The sequence below is a fragment of the Nannospalax galili genome, unplaced genomic scaffold (assembly GCF_000622305.1).
Source record: "Nannospalax galili isolate Female #2095 unplaced genomic scaffold, S.galili_v1.0 scaffold290, whole genome shotgun sequence".
NCBI lineage: Eukaryota > Metazoa > Chordata > Mammalia > Rodentia > Spalacidae > Nannospalax > Nannospalax galili.
The window spans coordinates 6505685-6517228 of record NW_008331486.1 but is presented as its reverse complement, the minus strand read 5'-3'; the positions used below and the strand labels follow the sequence as shown (position 1 = coordinate 6517228).

General features: G+C 43.3%; 1 protein-coding gene and 1 pseudogene across 1 annotated transcript in view; one reads left to right on the top strand and one right to left on the bottom strand.

The window, feature by feature from the left end:
• The window catches only part of Abl1 (ABL proto-oncogene 1, non-receptor tyrosine kinase), a 126594-nt gene that overhangs the window by 4441 nt on the left and 110609 nt on the right, over positions 1 to 11544 (top strand). The window lies entirely within an intron of this gene.
• Positions 6386 to 7189, bottom strand: LOC103728052 (annotated as a pseudogene).

Here is an 11544-nt window from a genome sequence, read left to right as displayed (position 1 = left end):
TTATTTTGATATATCACAGTGAAAGATTTATCGTCCTCTTTTTTTTTTTTTTTTTTTTTTTTTTTTTAAAAAAAAAAAAAAAAAAAAAAAAAGTCATGCACAGGTAAAAGGCCCTCTCAGAGTGCAGAGGAGGGCCAATAGTGTTTAGAGAACAAAATAGAAGCCTTTAAAATCTGCTGCCTTCAGATTCCACATGGCAGCCAGCCTTTAGGGGACACTACTTACCAAGGTTTGACATAATGTCAAAGAAGTATTATCTATAGTTAACAACAGTTTGCTTGCTTGGGAGGAAACAGTTATTATTTTTTAAAAAAATATTATTTTTCTGTGTATGCGTGTATTGCCTGCATGTAGGCACCTATGTGGTGCAATGCCCATGGAGGACAGAAGAGGCTGTCGGATCCCCTGGAATTGGAGTTACGGACAGTTGTTAGCTGCCATGTGGGTGCTGGGGTTCGAACTGGGTCTTCTGCAAGAACAGTCAGTGTTCTTAACCTCTGAGCCATCTCTCCAGCCCCAAAACAGTTATTTTTATAAATAATAAAAATGCTTATTTTACATGAATAAAAGAGTATGTTTTAAAATTTCTCATATGGTAAATATCAATGAAATATGCTGTATAAACCAAAGGTCTTTTTCCAAAAGTGTGAAGAGGGGCTGAGATTAAGCAGTGTGGGGAGTCTTTTTAGACAGCATGTAAGGGTGTTTATTGCAGACGTATTTTCTATTTTGAAATTTGATGTTAAAAATTTTGGTTATTGTGTGTGTATGTGCATGGATTTGGGTGCATGTGTGCCATGGCATATGTGTGGGGGTCAGAGAACAACTTCGTGGAGTCAGTTCTCTTTTGCCACCTTTTTGTGGGTTTTGGGGGATTGAACTCACATCATCAGGCAAGCAAGCGCTTTTATCCACTGAGCCATTTCACTGGTCCCTATTGCCAACATATTTTAAATGTTAACCATCAGTGAAAGCCACTGGTGTTACAATAAGTGGAAAAAAGCTATGTAAAGGATCTGTCTGTATGGTTTGACCCCATTTTTGTAAAACAAATACCTAGTATATGTGAAAAAGTATGGCAGGGTTTATAGCAAAATTGCTATTTCTAAGGAATTGAGATTTAGGTTAGATGGAAAAAACTTTACTTTTTGAGATGAGGTCTTGCTGTATGGACCAGTGTGACCTGGGACTTGTGACCATCCTCCTGCTTCTGCCCCCTGAGTCCTAGGATCCCAGGCATGAGCCACCACACAGAGCTTGAAAACTACATTTGTGATGTCCCAAATATCTTTTTTTTTGGTCTCTTTGAGACAGGGTCTCCCTGTAGCCCAGCTGTCCTGGATTCACTGTGGAGACCAGGCTGGCCTCCAACTCACAGAGATCCCCTACCTCTGCCTCCTGAGTGCTGGGATTAAAGGCGTGTGCCACCATGCCAGATCCAAATGTCTTTTTACACAAATTTGTGTTACTTTGTAATAAAAATAGGAAGATTCGTAAACTGAACCAGTCAAAAGGTTACTTCTTAACAGTGCATATTCTGTGAAAGAATTTGCCTAAGTCATGTTTGAAGACAAATCAGTTTCCTTGGACTGAGGGATCTTGTTCCAAAGATATGGATTTTAGTTACAGACTGGCAGTAATCTTCTAGAGATGGATTTTTCTAGGTTTCCCCAATGTCCATGTAGCTTAGATGGAAACACTTTTGGGTTAGACATGAGGTGAAAGACAAGAATAGCAAGTGGTGGTGGCGATTTTTGTTGGTGATGATAGTGATGGTGGTCATGGTGTTAGACGGTGATGTTGATGATGAATCTGTAAGGGGTGAGCAAACGGTAACATTTTTTCAGGATCATTCAGGTTGAAAGTCATGTATAGGAAAGGAAAAAAGGGGAATCCATGATATGATTTTATACACTGTATATTCTTTTTAGATCTTAGTGGCTTGCCTAGGAAAACACACTTTCAGGAGAATTGAAAGGATCCACTAGTAAATCTCACCTTAGCATTTCTTTTTACTTCAACAAATATTTATTTAGCTATATGCTACTTAATATTTTAAGTGCTAGTGGACAACCAAAAAAACCAGGTCCCTGCCCTTCTAGAACTATTGTTCCAGTGCTAGAGACTGACCATCAATAACCTGAATGAAGTACAGGTAAGTTTAGATGATGGCAGCTGCTGAGGAGAAAAGTTATAGTGCACACACTGGGGTGAGGCATGAGGGTTGTTGAGAGTGTGGGGCTGAAGGAGCCTTTGAAAAAAGCCTGAAGCAGGAAGGTGGGAGCACACTGTGTGATAGTGTGGGGAAAATCCTTTTCAGGCAGAAGGAATCACAATGCACAGGCCCGAGACAGAGATTGCTTAGCTTGTTCAAGGAGGGGAGCTGGCACAGAGCCGGCGGGCTGAAACAGGTAACTTGGGGATGCTGGGAGAATGCTGGAGGGTGGGTGGGGCTACTTTGTGTGGTTTGTGAAGCCCTTAGAGAGTTTTTGAGAGGGCAGCAGTGGGACCTAGTGTATTCCCCCCACCCCCCCCAGACTAGCTCTCACTGTTGTAGCCTACCTGGAGCTGGAATTCCTGATTTTCTGCCTCCCCACTGAGTGCTGGATTATAGGTATGACCCACTCGCCTGACCTCATCTATGTTCTGATCCATTCTCTGGTGCTCTGGGAGAGAGTGAGGAAGGAAGCAGCGCTTCCGTGGCCTCATTTGCACAACCTAGATGAGAGTGATGGCCACCCCAGGGCTGTGAGTGGAGGCTCGGGTTCTGTAACTGTCTGAGGGCTGAGCTCAAGCCGGCTGCATTTGTTCTGGGATGAGATGTGAGGTGTGGGGTGTGAAGAGGATTATAGACTCTTAGGTTATGGACTAAATACCTGGAGGAGTAAGTCTCCTTTCACTGAAATGGTTATCATGGGCACCAGGTTCCCTCTGTGAGGTAGAGTCAGGGATTTGGGGCAGGAGGAGGAATGCAGGTCAGGAGATTCTTTGGGGGTAAGCTTCATTTGACATGCTTGCTAGGCATCCAGGTGGACCCACAAGCTTGAATCCAGGGGAGCAGAGCATGCTGGAGAGAGAACCCAGGCCCAGGTTAAAGGTGTGTAAGACGTGAGCATGAATGTAGTCCCCATGGGATGTTTGCATACCCTTGTCTTTCATATATGTAAAGGTTGATGAAGTTGAATGTTACTTTTTTGTTTGTTTGTTTGTTTTTGGTCTTTTTGAGACGGGGTCTTCCTGGAGCCCCAGCTGGCCTGGAACTCACTATGTAGACCAGGCTGGTCTTGAATTCACAGAGATCCGCCTGCCTCTGCTGGGCCTAAAGATGTGTGCCACTATGCCCGGCAGATGTTACACTTTTATATAGGGCTAGGTTGACAGGAGACAGGAAGATCCCAGAGCTTTGCTGACCAGCTAGCCTAGCCTAATCAGTGAGCCCAAGTCCCAGTGAGAGACCCTGTCTCAAAAAAATAAGGTGAAGGACACCTGAGGGATGGCGCCCAGGCTCATCCTCTGGCCTCCGTATGCATGTGCCCATGCACCCGCCCAAAATATGTGTCCCCCCAATACATAATCACAAAGAATTTTCTTAAATCTTGTTTAATAGGAATTCTATTATGTGGACTAACCAAGAGATCAAACTTATCCACTTACAAGGCATGGGAGTGAGTTCTCGGGCAAATAAGTTCTTTTCTTATGGATCATAGGGTTTTTTAAATTTAGAAGGGTTCTGGGGTTTCTTTCTCAGTAAGGGCACATCTATGTTATTGTGGGAAAATATTCATGAAAATTACCAGTTTAACTACAGTTCAGTGGCAATGAGCATATTTACAGAGCTGTGCTGTTACCACTTCCCTTTTCCAGAGCTTTTAGCACCCCAAATAGGAGCTGTGTACTCATTAAAAGATGCCACCCCTTTCTCTCTTCTTCCACCTCTTGGTCCCTCTATTACTGTACACCTCTCTGAATTTGCCCATTTTAGGCACTTCATATAAATGTAATGATATAAAATTTATCTTTTTGTGTCTCGTGTATTCCAGTTAGTATAATGTTTTCTCATTCGCATCCTAGCATGTATCAGACTTAATAATATTCAGTTGCATGAATATATCACATTAGGTTATTTGTAGAACTTGTGTATGACTTACTTTTTAAAATTAAGGCATAATATGACATAGAAAGAGGTTGTAAATGTACAACTTGATACATGATCATAAAGTGACTGTCTCAGTAAAGCACTGTCAAGGTCATGAAGTAGAAAATCATTACCATACCCTTTTGCTTCCTCCAAATTTTGCTAGCAACTTCCTACTCCTCAGAGCTGTCTAAAGTTTCTTGTATTTCAAGACCTCATGTTTTTGTTTTGTTTATATTCCCTTGTTGTGTGTGTGTGTGTGTGTGTGTGTGTGTGTGTGAGTGTTTTGAGACAGGATCTCATGTAGACCAGACCTTGGACCTCTGATCCTCTGCCTCCGCCTAATCAGCCTAATCAGTGAGCCTCAAATCCCAGTGAGATACAGACCGTACAAGTCTGTACAGGATTACAGGTGTGTGTCACCATGCTCGGTATACATGGTGCTGGGGATGATGGGATTACAGGTGCATATCACCATGCTTGGTTTTGGTGTACAAGATGCTGGGGATGGAACCCAGGGCTTCATGCATGCTAGGCAAGCACTCTACCAACAGGGCCACATCTCTAGCCCCTTCCTTACCCTCTTAATGCCTGTACTGTAGCGTTTTCTCTTCTTCTGTTCCTGGTGTTGGTAATATGCTTTCATCCTCTTTCCTTTCCCTGTCCCTTCTCCCTTCTGTCTCTCTTTCCTTTACCATTTGGGCTGATTTCGTTGGGAGTTTATAAATTTTATCAATCTTTAAAAACAAAATCCCCCCCCCATGTAGTCAGGATTTATTTCAAATCCTGAAACAAGACCAATCAAAACGGAACTACTATGATTTCTTTTAAAAAATTATTAGCTAGGGGTGGTGGCACACATCTTTAATCCCAGCACTCAGGAGGCAGAGGCAGGTGGATCTCTGTGAGTTCAAGGCCAGCCTGGTCTATATAGTGCGTTCCAGGCAACAGGGAGACCCTGTCTCAAAAAGGTCAAAAAATTTATTTTATTTTGTGTGTTTGAGTATTTTGACTTCATATATGTAAGTACACCTGTGTGGGCAATGCCCATGGAGGTCAGAGAGGGCATCGGATCCCCTGGAACTGGAGTTATGGACTGGACTGTCGTTAGCCATCATATGGGTGCTGGGAGCCAAACCCAGGTCCTCTGCAAGAGAAGCCAGTGCTTTTAAACCTCTGAGCCATCTCTTCAGCCCTGATACTGTAATTTCTTTCTTTTTTAAAAAACATTTTTATTATTTTTATGTGCATGAGTGTTTTGCCTGCATACATGTAAATGTACCCTGTGCATGCAGTGCCCACAGAGGCTAGAAGACGGTGTTGGATCCCCTGGAACTGGAGTTTCAGATGGTTGTTAGCCTCCATGTGGGTGCTGGGAATCAAACCAGGTCCTCTGGAAGAACAGCAAGTGTTCTTAACTCCTGAGCCATCTCTCCAGCCCCATACTGTAATTTCTTATATAAACACAATATAAAACCTGAAAATGTAGATACTAACAAAGTCCTAACAAAACACTTTGATATTCAGAGGCAGGGACTGTTCAACAGCATGCGCAGTGAATTTTCTCATTGTGTGTCTTTCTTGATTTGTAGGAGTTAGAGCTACTCCTATATTCTTAGTACCTGTGGATCCCTTGTTGCAAGTACGTACTGTGAATATCTTTGCACATTTGATGATTTGCCTTTCTCAGTGGTATCTTTGATGAATTGAAGCCTTAATTCATTAAAAAAAAGGTGCACACCCCACCATGGGTAATCCTTTAATGTTTTTGCATTTTGCTGTACACAAACTGATTATGGTGGGAAGTTTCCATTCAAAGAACTTTGGACTATAACACAATCATGGGTAAATATGCAGTGAATTACAATTCATTCTTTCTTGCAAGTACTTGATCACCAAAAGCCAATAAAATCAGCTAGATATTGAAAAAAAAAAAAAAGAGGTTCAACACAGGGGAGATACAGAAACGAGGCTGTTCACTCCCATCTGCAATACTGAGTTTCATCATACATTCATAATTTGGAGCCAACTGAACAGAGTGACAGCGTTACTCTAGAAAATGGCAAACGTACTCAGATAAAACCAGGTTGAGTTTTAGGTGGGTTTCTGTAGTTGTCTGATAAGGCTGCCACTCCTGTGGAGCTTTACAGTCTGATTTCTTAACTGTTTCCAAATTGGCGTGCGCAGAGGATGGAAATGCAGCAAGCCGACACTCCCTTCAGGTTCCAGTCTTGGATTTTGATGCCGTTTTTAATGTAGTGTCATCACTCCGTTTAGATGCTCCTGTAGTTCATACAAACACAGTGAATCACTGACCCTCTTCCTTCCTCAAAGTCTATGATGAAGACACTGATCCCAGGACTAGGACTGACTGATGAAAGTTCAAATTTGCTCAGAGTGGCTGGTAGGGAACACCTGGGGTCACTCAGACGATAACCAAACAGGCATCTCAGGGAAGCTCCTTGGCTCACAACTAAGATACTGGCTGCTAAGCCTGGGGTGCCACTGTTGGAATCCAGCTCAGAGCTGCTTTTTCCTAATGGGAATATGTCTACCAAACACATTTCCAGGTAGCAGCTTGGAGGTTCTGGCAAAATGTCTTACCTTCTGACCTGGTTTTTCAGGATGAGTTGACAAGTAAAATCAAAGAGAACTTTTCCATGAATTTTCACTTGCTCTAGCATCTCCCTCCAGATGGGGTGAACATGGGACACTTTCCTGTGGCAGCCTCGGCCATGTCCTGTAGATTGCTGAGTGACTGTCTTCTGTGACCCTGTACTTCTCTTCTCAAAGCCTTGAGTCGTGCCTTATTGCCATGTCTTTGCAAAAATTTCTTTTCTTCAGAATACCGTGCATGGCCTGCTTTGTCCTCATTAGATTGCAGGAGAAAGCGTGGATGAACTGCACATGGTTCAAAAATCTACTGCCAGCAGCTGCTTGCCTAAAGCCAATCTCCAAAAGAGGCTCCTTGTCCCTACCATGTCCTTGAAGGATTTTCTCCTTGTTAAATCTTGTTTCTCCATGGCTGACGATGGTCTTGGCAAAGCATGGCATCCCAGAGGGGCCTGTAGGATGCAGGAGCCTAGACCTGGGCTGTGTTGCATGCACCACAAGGCACTTGTGGGGACTTAAAATTTTTTTTTAAATAATTCATATATTCTTTTTAGTTAGCATACCAAATGTGTTCATTATAACATTTTCTTATGTATGATATCATCCTTTTCTCGTAGTCTTGAAGTCCTTCATTTTACTTATTTATTTTTTTGTATTTTGAAGTAGGTTCTTCCTGTAGCCCCAGCTGACCTGGAACTCGCTGTGTAGACCAGGCTGGCCCCAAACTCACAGAGATCTGCCTGCCTCTGCTTCTCCAGTGCTGGGATTAAAGACATGCACCACCACACCAAGCTTATTTATTTATTTTTAAATTTTATTTTATGTGTGAGTGTTTTGCCTGGGAGTATGTAAGTGCACCACATGTGTACAATGTCCTCAGAGGCCAGAAGAGGGCATCGGATGACCGAACTAGAGTTACAGATAGTTGTTAGCTGCTGTGTGAGTGTTGGGAACCAAACCCACATCTCAGTAAAGCAGTCAGTGCTCTTAATCACTGAGCCATCTCTCCAGCCCCAAAGTTCTTAATTTTAATGTAATTTAATTTAATAATCTTTTTCTGTGTGGGAGATGTTACATAAAAGTGAGCTATCCACTCAAAGGTCATGAGGAAGTTTTAATCATTTTCCTTTCATACTTACAGTTCACTTGGAATGAAGTTTTGTCTTTGTTGGTGAAGATTTTTTTCCTTGCATGTTGACCTAGTGCTGTCATTGAAAAGGGCATTGTGGGGCTAGAAGATAGCTCAGTGGGTAAAGCACTTGCCACATCAGCCTGAGGACTTGAATTCAGATCCCATCACCCAAAAAAAGGTGGAGGGTAGGGAGTGGGGGAGAAAAGAGACATGACAATGTTTAATCCAGCACTCAGGGAACAGAGATAGGTGGATCCCTGGGGACAAATGGATAGTTATTCTGAGTCTGTGAGCTCAGGTTCAAGTGAGAGACCTTGCCTCAGTATACAAGGTGGACGGTGATTAAGGGAGACAAGTGATGTCAGCCTTTGGCCTCCACCTATTTCTCTCTCTCTCTCTCTCTCTCTCTCTCTCTCTCTCTCTCTCTCTCTCTCAGACTCTCTCCTGTGTGAAACAAGTAGCCATAGGTGTGGGTCTGTCAGGGAACCTGGTGTTCTGTTCATTTGTCCCTTCTGGCACCAGTATCACATGTGCTCCTGTAGCTTTAAAATTATTCTTAAGGGACTGGGAAGATGGCTCAGTGGTTGAGAGTATGTACTGCTTTTGCAGAGGACCCAAGTTTGGTTCCCAGCACCCATATTGGGCAGTTTACAGCCTCCTATAGCTCCAGCTCCAGGAGACCTGTTGGCCTCTTCTGGTCTCTGCTGGTACCTGTGCTCATACACAAACCCACACACCAGTGCACATAGGTGAACATAATTAAAAATAAGATGACTCAGATATCTGATAGAAGGAGGTGTCCAACTTTGCAGTACTGACCTGGTTACTCCTTTGCATACATTACTCCTACATACATTTTAGAATTGGTTTTTATCAGTTTCTAGACCCAATCAAAAATACCCATAAAGGTTTTCTCCTAGGATTGCATTAAATTTATAGATTAATTTGATCCTAGGAATAAATAGTAGAATTCAAAGATGACTTATAGACAAAAACAAGGCATTTGAGGAGACTTTTTTTTTGATAATGATAACGACTAAGTCTTATAAATTGTCATTTTCAACTGCTTCTTCCAGACCAACTATGTTTGATCCTTGACGTTCAGTCCTTGGCTTGCTGATAGAGACCATGTTTATGTAGCTTCTTGTGTCCAGTACAATATTTTTTGCACACTGGGTGCTTGGTAAATGTGAAATTGACTCTGGCTGAAAGCTTACCTTGTGTTAGGCACTGTGTATGTCTGGGGTAACAAAGGAGGAACAGGAGAGTCACCTAGTGAACAGAGCTCTTTGCATCCAGTTGACTATCTTAGGCATCATCATTTGTCGTGTGCTTGGGAAGTAGTGATTCCCTTGACTAAACTGTGGTGTAGGTCCCTGGTCCGGGCTGAGGGTAGGAGCTACTTACTGTGTTTGATCATCTTTGTTAAGCAACAGGGACCCTGTTGGGGCCAGCAGTGCGTTTATCTGGTTCTCATCTTTTGGGTATCATGGTTGCTGGTGGCCTCTAACTCAACTTGGATAACCCTTTTTCTAGTCTGTTTTCTTCCCCTGCAAATGATGAACGAGTGTTTCTTTTTCTTTCCTGTTATTTACTTATTTAATTTATTTATTTACTTATTTACTTAATTAATTTATTTATTTATTGGTTCTCATGTAGCCCAAGCTGACCTCAAACTCAATAAATAGCTGAGGATGACCTTGGACTTCTGATCCTCTTGTCTCCATGTCCTGATTGCTGGGAGCACAGGTGTGTGCCATCACACCTGGTTGAGGAATAGAACCCAGGGCTTCATGCATTCTGGGCAAGCACCCTACCATCTGCTCGACATTCCCTGCACACAAGTGCTTCCTAGGTCCTTACTCCTGTCTCTGGGTTTTGTGTGCACCACAGTTGTTCTGCCTACTTGGGATGTTGCTGAAGTGAGAATAGCTCCTGTGTCCCTTTCCTTCCCTGTTAACACCTTTCAAAGCCTTTTCCCAGCCTTGTAGTTCCCAGGGGTCAGGTGCATTGTGGTCATCTTAGGATGTGTGAGTAAAGCTGAAGTTACAGGCAGGCTCCTTTGTTCATTGTGTCCATCTGTTCTTCAGGGGAGCAAAGGCTAGTGTGCTCTGAGAAGTCATCCCTTGAAGTCCTGGATTTCGGCTACATGTGTGATGTGTTCCTGAAGCATCATCAGATTAATTGACATTAATGTTTCATGCTGTGTTTGAATCTCAGATGTCCTCCAAAGACTCATGTGTTAAAGGTTTTGTTGCCAGCTAATGGGGCTTTGAGGAGGTACCTGGGTCATGAGGATGCTCACTTTCTCAGTGAATCAATCGTTGATGGATTCTTGGTTGACTATCAGCAGGTGGTGGAGACTGTGGGAAGTGGTGCCTGACTAGAGGGAATGGGTTTCTGGGGCTGGACCTTTGAAGGGTATGTCTCATCCCCCGCCTCTTCTTCTTCCTATTTCCTCTCCCACCCCTCCTGCCTTGATCTCTGCTCTCCACTTCTGATGACGATGAAGCCCTGAAAGCTCTGCAGCTGTGAGCCGAAGCAGACCTTTCTCCCTTAGATTGCTTTTCTTACTGTGTCACAGCCACAAAATGTGACAAATACGTATTAGTAGAGACTGACTTGGAGAAACCAGAGAATTCCCCAAGATTGCACTTTTTTCTCTTTTTGTATGTGTATGTGTGTGTGGTGTGCATTCATGTATCTATGCATGTTTGCATTTGTATGTGCACATGTATGCGTGTTCAAGTGCACATGGAGGTCAGGAGTTGACTCTGGACATGCATTCATGTATCTATGCATGTTTGCATTTGTATGTGCACATGTATGCGTGCACATGGAGGTCAGGAGTTGACTCTGGACGTCATTCCTGATCACTCTCCACCGTATGTATATGTTGCGGTAGGGTTTCCTATTTGTACTCAGAACTGCTGATTATTCTATCTAGCCAGCCTGCTCCCAGGATCCTGTTTCCATCTCCCAAGTGCTGGGGATCCAAACTCCAGTCCCCAGGCTTGTGCAGCTTTGCCTGCTGAGCTGTCATCTCCCCGGCATCTCAGAGATCCAACCTGACTCTGCCTGCCGAGTGCTGGCATGGTGTGTGTGTGGGTCAGAGGACAACTCTGTGGAATCCAACAACTCTGTTGGACTGTGTTGGACAGAGTCCAACTCTGTTTTCTTCCACCTTCACCTGGGTTCTGGGTTCAGCTTGTACAGCGAGCACTTTACCCACTGAGCCAGCTCACCAGCCCCTTTTTAAAATTAAAGAAAGCTTTTAAACTACATTTTTATTATTTATTGTGTGTGTGTGTGTGTGTGTGTGCCACAGTGAGTGGATGGAAGGCAGAGAGGGACTTGTGGGAGTCAGTTCTCTCTTGCTCCACTATGTGGGTCTCAGGTTTGGCACAAGCCATTTGGCCAGCACTGATTTTTTTACAAAAATTATTACTGTATTTAAAACATTTTTCAAAATTATTATTGTGGAGACTGGAGAAATGGCTCAGTGGGTAAGAACACTTGCTGTTTTTCCAGAGGACCCAAGTTCAATTCCCAGCACCTTTGTCCAATGACTAACAACCACCTGTAACTCTAGCTCCCAGAGCTCTGACACTTCTGGTCTCTCTGGGCACACATGTGGCACACACAGAGTTTTGAAAATCTTTTT